Source organism: Meriones unguiculatus, chromosome 4 (genome assembly GCF_030254825.1).
Source record: "Meriones unguiculatus strain TT.TT164.6M chromosome 4, Bangor_MerUng_6.1, whole genome shotgun sequence".
NCBI lineage: Eukaryota > Metazoa > Chordata > Mammalia > Rodentia > Muridae > Meriones > Meriones unguiculatus.
The window spans coordinates 53,873,096-53,884,598 of record NC_083352.1 but is presented as its reverse complement, the minus strand read 5'-3'; the positions used below and the strand labels follow the sequence as shown (position 1 = coordinate 53,884,598).

General features: G+C 40.6%; 1 protein-coding gene across 3 annotated transcripts in view; it reads left to right on the top strand.

Annotated features, from left to right (window-relative positions):
- Positions 1 to 1,332: 1,332 nt before the first annotated feature.
- Positions 1,333 to 11,503, top strand: part of Clcn3 (chloride voltage-gated channel 3) — a 78,661-nt gene continuing 68,490 nt past the window's right edge. Inside the window, exon 1 of one of the 3 annotated variants that reach the window (XM_060381818.1) lies at positions 1,333 to 1,852. The gene's annotated coding sequence lies outside the window, so the exon portion shown is untranslated. The remainder of the gene's footprint in view (positions 1,853 to 11,503) is intronic. The other 2 variants (XM_060381821.1, XM_060381820.1) reach the window with 2 other exon arrangements.

The following is an 11,503-nucleotide window of genomic DNA, read 5'->3' as shown; positions in this document are numbered from 1 at the left end:
GTTGAGCCACAAATTTTAAAAGAAACGTTCTCGTTTTTTAAAGATTTATTTATTTATTTATTATTTCTACAGCATTCGGCCTGCATGTGTGCCAGAAGAGGGCACCAAATCTCACTTTAGAGTGTTATGAGCCACCATGTGGTTTCTGAGAGTTGAACTCAGGACCATTTATTTGGAAGAACAACCAGCGTTCTTAACCTCTGAGCCACCTCACCAGCCCAAAAAGAAACGTTCTCATAAATTAGTGTACAACATAATTATTACACAAAGCCAAATGTACAAGTAGCATTTTCTTGTCTACTTAAAAGAGTAATTTTCCACGATAGAACTAAAACAGTACAGGATTCTGTCATCTTTACAGAAAACAGATTGGCTATGACAGTTATCTAAAAATAATCTAGATGCTCCTCCCCCTCTGCAAGAAAAAAAATCGGGCTACATGTCTGCAGTGAGAGCCTGTCACACTTAATATTTCATAAGGCAGTAAATAGATGAGGGCATGAGTATTCATTAAGCAATATAGAAATAGACATGAGACACTTTAACGAAGACAGGTCTTAATTCTGCCACCCTGCGGCGTCAGCCATACTGGTCCCACAGGTCCTGTTCAGTTAGAAAGCCTGCACCTACCTGTTCACCAGGCTCTTGGGCAAGCTCTGGCCTAGGCCAGGCTTTTATATACCTCCCTGCCTGAGTCACACTACAGCTCTTTGAGCAAGGGAAAGAGGCTTCCCTTATATTGTGACACATGACGGGAACCCACTGTGTAACACTGCGTGGAGCCCTCAGATTCTTCCAAGAGTTATTCTTTGGAAATGCGTGGTGTCTAAATTTAGATTCATCAGGATCTTCTCCCTGCGGTATGTTCTGTTAAGCGCATAACTTGGCGACGGTGTGTAAGGCTGGGCGCCACCGTAGCACACACTGCACACTACCAAGGCTCTGCAGCGTTTGGCGCGGGGTCACACGCTAGCTTCAGCCAGCTTCAGCTTCTCCCGGTCCGGGGAGGGCCGAGAGGTGTCGGGAACCGAACGCTTCAGTAAGCGCCATCTCTGTGGGAGTCCTTTCCTGTGGACGCCGGTGGGGCTTATGCAAAGACGTGAGCGACGTGGACTACTGCGCGGCCCCGAGCGGCGCCGAGCGGCCCCGAGCGGCCCCGAGCTGTCCCGAGCTGTCCCGAGCGGTCTTCACCGATCCCGGAGCCCGTTGTCTCGCGGCCACGCCCACGTCACGCCCACCGTTCCATTCAGACCAATAGGAGTGGACGTGCCTTCCAGCAGGGCCGTAGGAGGAAGTGCCGCTGAAGGCCGAACGCAGAACGGCCGTTCACGTCAACGCGGTGACGTCACGCGCGTGCGACGCACCTGTCGGGTCCGACTCTGTGCAGCGCCGCTTCCAGTTCAGCGGGTCAGGGCCGGTCGGGTCGAGATCGCCCAGCTGCCTGCTCAGCTCTGGACGGCTCGACCGTCTGGAGGATGAGGCTGGAGTGGGCGGAGGCCTGAGAGCCGCGTTCCAGCCCTCCGCAGGTGGAGTGCGGACCCGGTTGCAGTCCTTTCAGAGCGCAGTGAGGCTGGAGACTCAAGTCGGGGCAAGAGGCAGGTAGACTGGAGGGCCCGCTGGAGCCGGAGGATTGAACTTCACCGAAACCAGCCTCCGCCGGTCCCACCTGGCCGCATTTACGTAACCTCCGCTAAAAAAAGTCGGGTAGCAGTGAAGTCCGCCGGGGTGGGCGCCCGGCAGCCGTGTCCGGGTGAAGCTTCAGGGGCGGCTGGCGCGCGATCTGAAGCAGATGCGGGGTCCACAGGCGGCACAGCCCCCAGCCGCCGAGCGTGCTATGCCTCTGCGCTGCGAGGTGAGTCGCCCGCTGTCAGGTGCACGCCTTGGCCAGGCTCTGGCTTTCCCGCAGAGGTACCGACCTACTCGCTGCCCAGCCCATTAAAATCTCCCCCGGTTCCTCCAAGAACCGTCGAAGGAGCTATAAATAGAATTAAAACTAGGTACCAGGACGGGATTCATCTTGAACGTAGAGTTTGCCCAAATTTATCAACGTTTGTTGTTAGACTTTTGTGTATCAAATCATTTTTGTGTAAATATTTGCGTTTTGGTAGTAAACTTGTTGGGCCAGAAGTTACTTAAGAGAACTTTTTCGTTCGTCGAGCTTTATTTAAAGCTAGAGCACAAGGAAGTTAATTGCATATTCATCGGGTGTATTCTAGGAAACTTTATTATTTTTATTTGCCCCATTAGGGATTGAACTCACACATGCAAGGTAAGCACTCTACCACTGCACTACATCTTCAGCTCCCTGGGTGTTATTCTAATTCTAAACTGAGATTTCTATTTCCTTTGGAAACGATCTCTGTTTATGACAGTTGGCTCAATGGTGACCATGTCTCTTAATTGCTCTCTGTGTGTGAGTGTGTATAAATTCAAAGATTTCTGTAAACCTTTTTGAACCCTTGTATTCAGTTTCTGCACTATCACTGTGTCTTATATATATAATTGACGCTTTGTAGATGTATGTTTCACCCATGAAGGATTTAGATAATTGTTTTCTTTGGCTCAGTTTTACATGCCTTTGTAAATTACTAAAAAAGTATTTCAGTTCTGGAGTATAGACAAGAAGTCCATTGTTTTTAGGTATGTTGATCAATTTCGAAAGGTGCTGCTTCTGCTGATATGCAGTTTTATATGGCTTTAAAATCCGGTGTATGACTTGTGGGTATTTTATCAAATTGAATGTTTATATATGCTTATATGGTGTTGGCAGAATTCATCAGAGATAGCACTGACCCCCCATACCTTCCTCTCCCATTGCTACTTACTTCAAAGCCTTTGTTTGAGTAATAGCTCTAATTATTTTAAGAGATCAGAGGAAATAACTTAGGTCATTACACTGCTGTCTTATGTACCTTATGAAAGCTTTAAAGAATTAACCTGTTTTTGAATATATGTATTTCAGAGGAACAGATTTGTTAAGGATTTGGGTTTTATAGTAGAAAAATGGCAATTGTCCAGGTCATGTTGGTGATAGGCTTCCTAGTTCCTGTTGTGATATGTTGGTAGTTTTCAGATCTCTCAGGAAGTCAGATTTGATCTCTGTGGTGGGTCATATATCAAAGCCATATCCTGTGGGGTCTGACCACTGCCCATGGTTTGTAGAATTTCTAGCTTACTTTGTAGTCAGAATACCTCCAATATACATGATATGATATTATGTAAATAGAGTACATATTATAGTTTAGGTGTGTGACAGAGAGAGAGAGAGAGAGAGAGAAAGAGAGAGGAGAGAACTTGTCTTCACCAATCCACAACGTAGATACATACACTTTGTCCATTTAACAGATATGGAGACTTGAGAAAGAATGTAATTATCATTCCTAAGGTCCCATAGCAATGAGTTTCAGAGCTGAGACTGAAACTCAGTATCATCCCAGAGCTCGTGCTTTCAATCCTCAATGGCTGCACTGTCCTGCAAAACTCTACTAGATGACACCCTCCAGAAAAGGTGAGTGAGAGACATACACCATAGGCCCATTCATTTGTAATTTATAAAAGAAATGCTCAGTTGCAGAAACTGTTCTGTGTGTTGTTTTCAAAAGAGACACACCCAGTACTACCACTTTAAAACTATTACATCTCTGTGTGCACATTCCTATTTGTAAGCATTACTGCTACAGTTCCTTTTGATTCCTAAAGATAAGTGTTCCTTAGTTAAGTATAAAGTTCAGGAAGAAGCCCCACTGCCTCACACATTGCTGGAACTCAGAGATTTGCTGCATCTGGGAGGGAACCAAGTAAATCACTCAGTTCTCCACATTCTTATAGGAGTAGTTGAGTAAGTTCTCTCTTTTAAAGTCCTGAAAACTATTTGTTTTTAAATTCTTGATCTTCCGTAGCAGCTTTTAAATTGAACTATTGTTTTATCTTTTTTTTTCCCTGTATATTTGTGTTACCCCTCCCCCTTTGCCTTTTAAAAATTACACATTGTTTAATTTTCCCCCCTTTTCTGGGGACTGGAGAGATAGCTCAGCAGTCAAGAGCACCTCCTGCTCTTCTAGAGGACCCAGGTTCAATTCCCAGCACCCACATAGCTGCTCATAACTGTCTGTAACTCCAGTTCACCTTTTCTGGATGCTTGTTTTTGTTTACTTTACGAGCTGTAATTGTGTGTGTATATTTGAAGTATGTTGTGGTACTTTGATAAAAGTGTACATTGTGGAAATATTAGGTCAAACCCACATAGATTAGTTTGTCTTTCCTGCATGTGGTAAAACACTTGTGTTTGAGGTAGCAGCTCATATGTGTAGCTGTGGTCCCTGTAATATACAGTAGGTCACTGATTGCCTAGATAACTGAAATCTTGTACCCTTGACCAGTCTCCCCCACTCCCTTTCAGCCTTCCAGCCCTTGAGAACTACCATCTCCACTGTGCTTTTGAACTAAACTCTTTAGATCTCACATGTAAGTGAGATCATATAGTGTTCTTCTGTGCTTGCTTACTATACATTTAGGTTTTCATATTTTGGCTCTCTCTAGTGAGTAATAATATTTAAATTACAAGAACTTGTATGTTTAAGAAATATTTTTTTCAAGGAACTAATTATTTAACTTTTTTTTTAAAGAAAAATATATAAGGTGTAATTTTGACTTGTTAAATGAACAGTAACCATACAATATCAAATAGTTACTTTGGGGAGAAATCAGATTATTGGAAGGTGATAAATTCTGTCCTAATAACCCAATAGATCTAATGAGCGACCCCTCCCCCATCGTTCTTGCTCTTTTGTCCCCATTCTATAGAACAAATCATACTGTGTGTGTGTGTGTGTGTGTGTGTGTGTGTATGGATGTGTTTTAAACTTTAGTGTTTTTGTTTGTTTGTTTGTTTGTTTTCCCAAGACAGGTTTCTCCGTGTAGCTTGGCTGTCCTGGGCACCTCTGTAGACCATGCTGGCCTCCAACTCACAGAGATCTGTATGTCTCTGCTTCCTGAGTGCATGCGCCACACACTAACCTTTAGCAGGATGGTTGACTGCCTCCTGAATGCTGGCATTAAACACCATGTGCTATCATACCTGATTAAGAAAAATAATTCTGTGTGGGTGTGGTGGCACATCCCTGTAATCCTAGCATTCAGGGAGGCAGAGGCAGGGGGAATCTCAGTGAGTTCAAGGCCAGCCTGGTCTACAAAGCAAGTCCAGGACAGCCAAGGCTACACAGAGAAATCCTGTCTGGAAAAATCAAAACTAACTAAATAAAATAATTAATTGATTAAAAAATAATTCTGTAAAAATAATTTTTTAAAAGATTTATTTATGAATTATGTATACATATTCTGCCTGCATGTACACCTGCACACCAGAAGAGGGCACCAGATCTTATTACAGATGGTGGGAGCCATCATGTGGTTGCTGGGAATTGAACTCAAAACCTTTAGGAAGAGCAGTCAGTCTCTTAACCTCTGAGCCATCTCTCCAGCCCCTGTAAAAATAATTTAATATCAGATCAGTGTAGTTAGGGTTAGGAAGTTAATTTTACTTTGGGTACTTATTTTAAATTGAACCCTACCCAGAGTACCTTACCCAGATATTCTCAGCTCAGTAGACTACATTTAGTTTCTGTTCTATAGTGATCGTTCTGATTATTTTAGATCTGACTTTCCTTCCAAGACGGCATATTTGCATGTATGTGTGTAATATATATAATAAATGAGTAAAATGAAAAAGAAAATGTAATATGTATGTATATGCATAATGTATTACAAATTTTTCTTTTTTTAAAGATTTATTTATTTATTATTTATGCAGTATATGGTATTCTGCCTGTGTGTGTGCCTGTAATCCAGAAAGAGGGCACTAGATCACAGTATAGATGGTTGTGAGCCACCATGTGGTTGCTGGGAATTGAACTCAGGACCTTTGGAAGAACAGCAAGTGCTCTTAACCTCTAAGCCATCTCTCCAGTCCCCTACAGATTTTTCTTTATGTATGTGTATAAGATATATATTACAGTTTTTATTTTGCATTAAAAAAATGAAGGGCTCCAGAGATAGGGAAGAGAGAATGAATTGGAGCCGAAAATGACTAAAATTCATTATAGAGATATATGAAGCTATCAAACTAATAAAATTAGGAAAAGAGTGCTTATTAAAATAGTTCTAAGTTGATTCAAATTATTGAATTTCTTCAGATGTAAATGCATTTTAATTGTACTTTAATATATAAATATCATCTTCAGACTCCTCAGGGTGATGCCTCTCACACTGTTTACTAAAATGTATTTTATATCTAATTTCCACTTTTAACTGACTTCAAAATATAGGTTTTCCTACTTATTAATAACTTGTATTAATTAGTAATTAGCTTTGCTTCATTTCAGTCTACTATGTCCTACCCATTTTGCTTGCTAGAAAAAGGAGACAAGGTTTCCCCTTAGTGTGAAATCAGGTGGAAGAGAGAATGTGGCCTATCCTCTTGTAGGAGATTCTGTGGATCTACTGCCTGCTGTCTGGGTTTCTGTCCAGATGTCCTGGAATAGTGACATGAACTTTCTGTCTTCTTTCATGTTCTTCAACTTCCTTCTTTCACTGACGTTCCTACTTCTAGCAGGAGTGAAATCTTTCCATTGACTGTAGAGAAAGGAACGAAAACTGTAGACTTAGTGCTTCTTTTCCCCTGTAGTTCTCAATAGATCCACGTTCATTGATCTTTTCTCAGTGCAACATCTTAACAGGTGTTTTCTTTATTATGACTATTAGTTTCTGTGCTGGGATTGAACTCAGGATCTTGAGTATGCTAGACTCTACCACCAGAATTTCATTCATAAGCTGATTTATTATTTGATATTGAAATAGTACCAGAACCTTTTCCAAGTGCTCTTCCTATGTCATTTCTCCTTGGTGACATCCTCTTTAACTAGCTGCCATTTCACTCTTCTCAGAAGCCAGCTTGTTATCATTTCATTTGCTCCACCCTTTCTACCTTAACTTAATCAGGAACACTCATTCATCCATGATTAGGCTTTGGGTCTTTTTGCAGCTCTTCTGCAGCCTATCATAAGCTTTAATTAGTGCCTCATGCTCTCAGTGGCACCTCCACGTGTGTTCTTTGGCTGGAACCATAGACTGTTACAAGTGTTGCATGGTGTGGAAGACCATTCTTTGACAGAATAAATTTGAAAGACATTTAATGGATTTTGTTTATCAAGTTAATGTTCATATAGGTTTTTGTTCTTTTGTTTTGTTTTAGACAGGGTTTCTCTATGTAGCCCTGGACTAGTTTTGTAGACCAGGCTCATCCCGATCTCTTGGAGAGCTGCCTGTCTCTGCCTCCATCCTTGTCTCTGGGGTTAATGGTGTACGTCACCATACCTTGCTCTTTTTCTAACAGCTACTACAGTATAGTTTGTGAGATAGATGCATTTCCCATACAGACTGACCTTCAAACCTTTCTTAGAATTACTTAAATTTTTTTTCTTGTATCAGCGTGGTAGTTCAATTCCTGCTTCCTTTTGCCTCAGTAACTTCTCCCATCTCTCCCACCTAGATCCTATTCACCCTTTATTTTATAGAAAGAAAGAAAGAAAGAAAGAAAGAAAGAAAGAAAGAAAGAAAGGAAGGGTGGGGGAGGGAAGCTTCATCTTATCTACCACAGTGAGATGTCATTTTCTTTGAATTTTGTTAAGTTGTGCCATTGGTCGGCTTTTGTTTTTTACTGTAGTAATACAGATCAACCTATCAGAAAATACTACATTTCCCTAGAAGATAGTACTTAATGTATGCTGAAGTTTACCGAAATCTATGCAGCCTATAAAAATAAGGTATTACACAATAAAGTTGCATTTATCAATTTCTGATACTTTTTAGCTGTTCTATGAATACTTGTGATTAAATATTTTGAAATCAATAAAATAATTGCCACATTTTAATGTGGGACCTAGTATAAACTTTACTTTTTTTGTTTCTGAAATTTTAATCTGTATATACAGTGAAATGTGATGATGCCTGTGCTCATTTATCCCCTCCTGCATTCCTCCCTCTCCACCTATGTGTTTCTTTTTTTTCTCCCATTTGGTCAGTAGATGGTGGATCTCCTCCTTCCCTCTCTTTCTCCCACTGAGTCCACTTTGGGTTGCACATATGTGTGTGGGAATGGAGTATGGCAGATCTACTTGTGACTACAATATCCTCACAGAATGATTATTTTTTTCTCCACATCCATTGCCAACAGGTCCTTAGTAAAGGGCGAGGCCTGGAGATTGTCTGTCCCATTTATACTGGGTAGATCTGGGATTCTATGTTCTTGTACAGGTCATATGCAAGTAACCACAGCACCTGTGAGTTCATGAGAGTGACAGCCATGTCTCATAGAAGACAGCATTTCACAGCACTCCTCCCTGTACTCAGCCCTTACGTTCTTTTTGCCTCCTCATCTGTCATGTTTCCTGTGCCATGGAGGGGTGGTGGTGGTGTGTCTGTGTGTGTGTGTGTGTGTGTCTGTGTGTGCGTGTGTGTATGTTTAATATAGCTGTCCAGTTTAGGGCTAAGTACGAGTCTCTTATTTCAGTGCTTAGACTGGTTTTGAACATCTTGTTGACTGCTGCCAACTGCAAAAAGAAGCACCTGTTTGTATAAACATAAATACTTTGAAGGCAGTTTGACAAAACTGTCAATAATAATTACAGATTCTAGCCTTGGGCCTAAGACCTCCACATAAGCCTTTGACCAGGATTCACTACCAGACATGAGATTTCCTGTCAGAGGAGAAGGCCTCAGATCCAGTCAGAGAGTGGTTAGTTAAAAGTCGTTACCACTGCCAGGCAATGGTAAATTCCAGGACTTGGGAGGCAGAGACAGGTAGATCTGAGTTTGACGACAGCCTGGTCTATTGAGCAAGTTCCAGGACAGCCCAAGCTACACAGAGAAACACTGTTTAAAAAAAAGGTCCTAGTGAGCACATTTTGCCTTGTAAAGTAGGTTTTGCAGCATATGGTCCCAGTGCTAGGTAAGACCGTTGATGTCTTCTCTATCCAATAACTTGCTCAGAAAGTTAGTCATCAGGGAGAAAGTTTACTGGTCAGTTTGAGATTACTTTCTCTGTTCTTCAGCAAAAGAATATGCTGTCTTCACAATAGGATCTTGTAATCATGGTGGATAGCCAAGGGCAGTGGCGATAGCCTGTGTTCTGGAGACCTCTAGGGCTTCCCTGATCAATGAGTCATAGAAAAGTGTTCCATGCTTTGCTAGTAAAAATTTTAAAAAATATTTAAATGTCATAAGTACAGATGGCTAGAAGTTAGGCTTTCCCCTCGCTGCCATCATTGTTCTGGAGACTTTTGGTCCTTCTTTCTGGTTGCTGACGTGGAAGGTTGTGATTCACTTCTTTCTCTAGATTGTGACCTACTTTTTCTTTTTAGAAAAAGTAGACACACAGTTGACTGACAACCTTCGGAGCTTAGCCATTAGCGTCAACTCTGCACAGATATTTTTATAGGAGAAACAAAACTTGATTGAGAACCATAAAAGTCCCTTATGTTACTTGCTTGCAGGGTCTTTGGGAAATAGGGCGAGGAAAGTATTATGTGTTTTAACAACAAAAGTGTTATCCATAAAGGAAAAATTGATTAATTGAACATCAAAATTAAGTTATGTGGTAGACCATCCTGGACTAAATGAGACCATGTCATAAAAGTAAAAAACAAAAACCCCCAACCAGCTCTCAAATTGAATACTTAATATATATGTCATACACTTTGCTAACCATTGACTATGTAGTGAAAACATAGGCCTCAAGATTAATTCTAAATTAATAAAATCTCGTACAGCTCTGGCCAGTGCTATCCAGGGGGAGCTGTAAGAACTAATAGGAAAATTGGATATAGGCAAGATTTGACTTAAGTACTATGGTAGGCTATTTTCTTTTTTTTTTAGCTACCTGCATGGCTTTGGTTATTCAAACCTTTTGTGTTTCAGACTTCTTATCTGTTAAGTGGAGAGAATAATAGTTCTTAAACCTTGTTATTGGCTCATATTTAATGCATGGTCTTTTGTAAAGGTACTAGCAATGATAGTGCTAAAGCGATAGGTTTATTAACTAAAGGAGTGCTTTTGTTCATTGTTGATGTTTGAGATGGTATACATTCCTGAGGTTGGCCTTGAACACCAGATAATTCTGGTTACGGTTTCTCAGCTGAGGCTACAAGAATGTACCAGATACCTAGCTGATTAATAGATACTTTGATGTGAGATGTGAAGAATGAGTAGCAAAGTTGGATGAGGAGAAAAGGGTATGCTACAGATAGAAGGCCTACTGACAGCCTTGAATCAGGAGGCAGGAAAGAATCTGATGGGACTGGGGATTGAAAGAGCAGTGATCTAGAGTCTAAAAAAGTACACACTACAAAATGAAGCTGGGAACTAGGCACGGACCGCCAGCCTGGGACGTTTTCTGCTTTCTTAAAGAGTTTGTCTCCAAAGAACTGTGAAAAATGACTGAAACATTTTAGTATATGAAATAAGGATAGATTGCTAATCAGACTTTTTTAAGGGCTGGCTGCAGAACGAAGATCAAGTTGGGGGCAGACAAAGTATGCAGAGGTCATTCGAGATTTCTAAGAGTACACTAGGCTTTCTCTCTGGAGTCTAATCTTTGTAATTTGGGAAATATGCTTGCAAACCTCCATATACTCTACAAACTTGCTTTACATAATACTTTGACAAGCTTAGTATATTATAATAGGTTGTTTGGGTAGAAAAAAATAAAAAAGTTTCAGAGCAGCAATTTTTTTTGTAATTTGCAAATTTTGCTTATTTCAATATTAGCTTACTATTGTTGCCGAGGGGTGTGTATGTGTTGAAAATGGAATACATTTCTCTTTGATCTCAGCTGAATGGGAAGCTTGGTATTTATTGCCTATATTCTGTTCCAGTCATTGTGCTAGATGCTGAGAATAGAAACTTTCAAACAGCTCTCAGATTACTTCTTTGAAGTAATCTTTAAGGGGATATAATAAATTAATTTTAAAAAGAAAGCCATTTTTTAGTACTGCTTGATTTTTCCAAAATAGCTGTAGCTTCTGAATGCTTTTGTTGTTAAGGCACTGCTATGCTGCCATGTTAGTTTTTTTTTGTGCAGAAGAAAAAGTACCAAGGAGGCGAGATTGTGTCAAGGCCATCTTGAGTCTTGGTTGGAGTTTAGGAACTTCGCTTCTTTCATGTTCTGTGTATTCCTACTGTGACTTCAGAACCAGCCTTGCTTTACCAGCCTTACTGGTTTGACTACATCAGTGGTTGTTTGAGTCCCACACATGTCCTTCTCAGGTCTATTGTCAATGTCAATATACTTTTATAATTACCTTCTCATTTTGATGATGAGCATGGGAGTCAATGTACTTAAACAATGATGTAGGAGTATTATTTTTTGGCATACAAAGAGTAAAAACAATGAAAACATAATAATTTGGTTTTACCTGCTTTGAAAAAAATGAAAAATTTTAAGTATTTT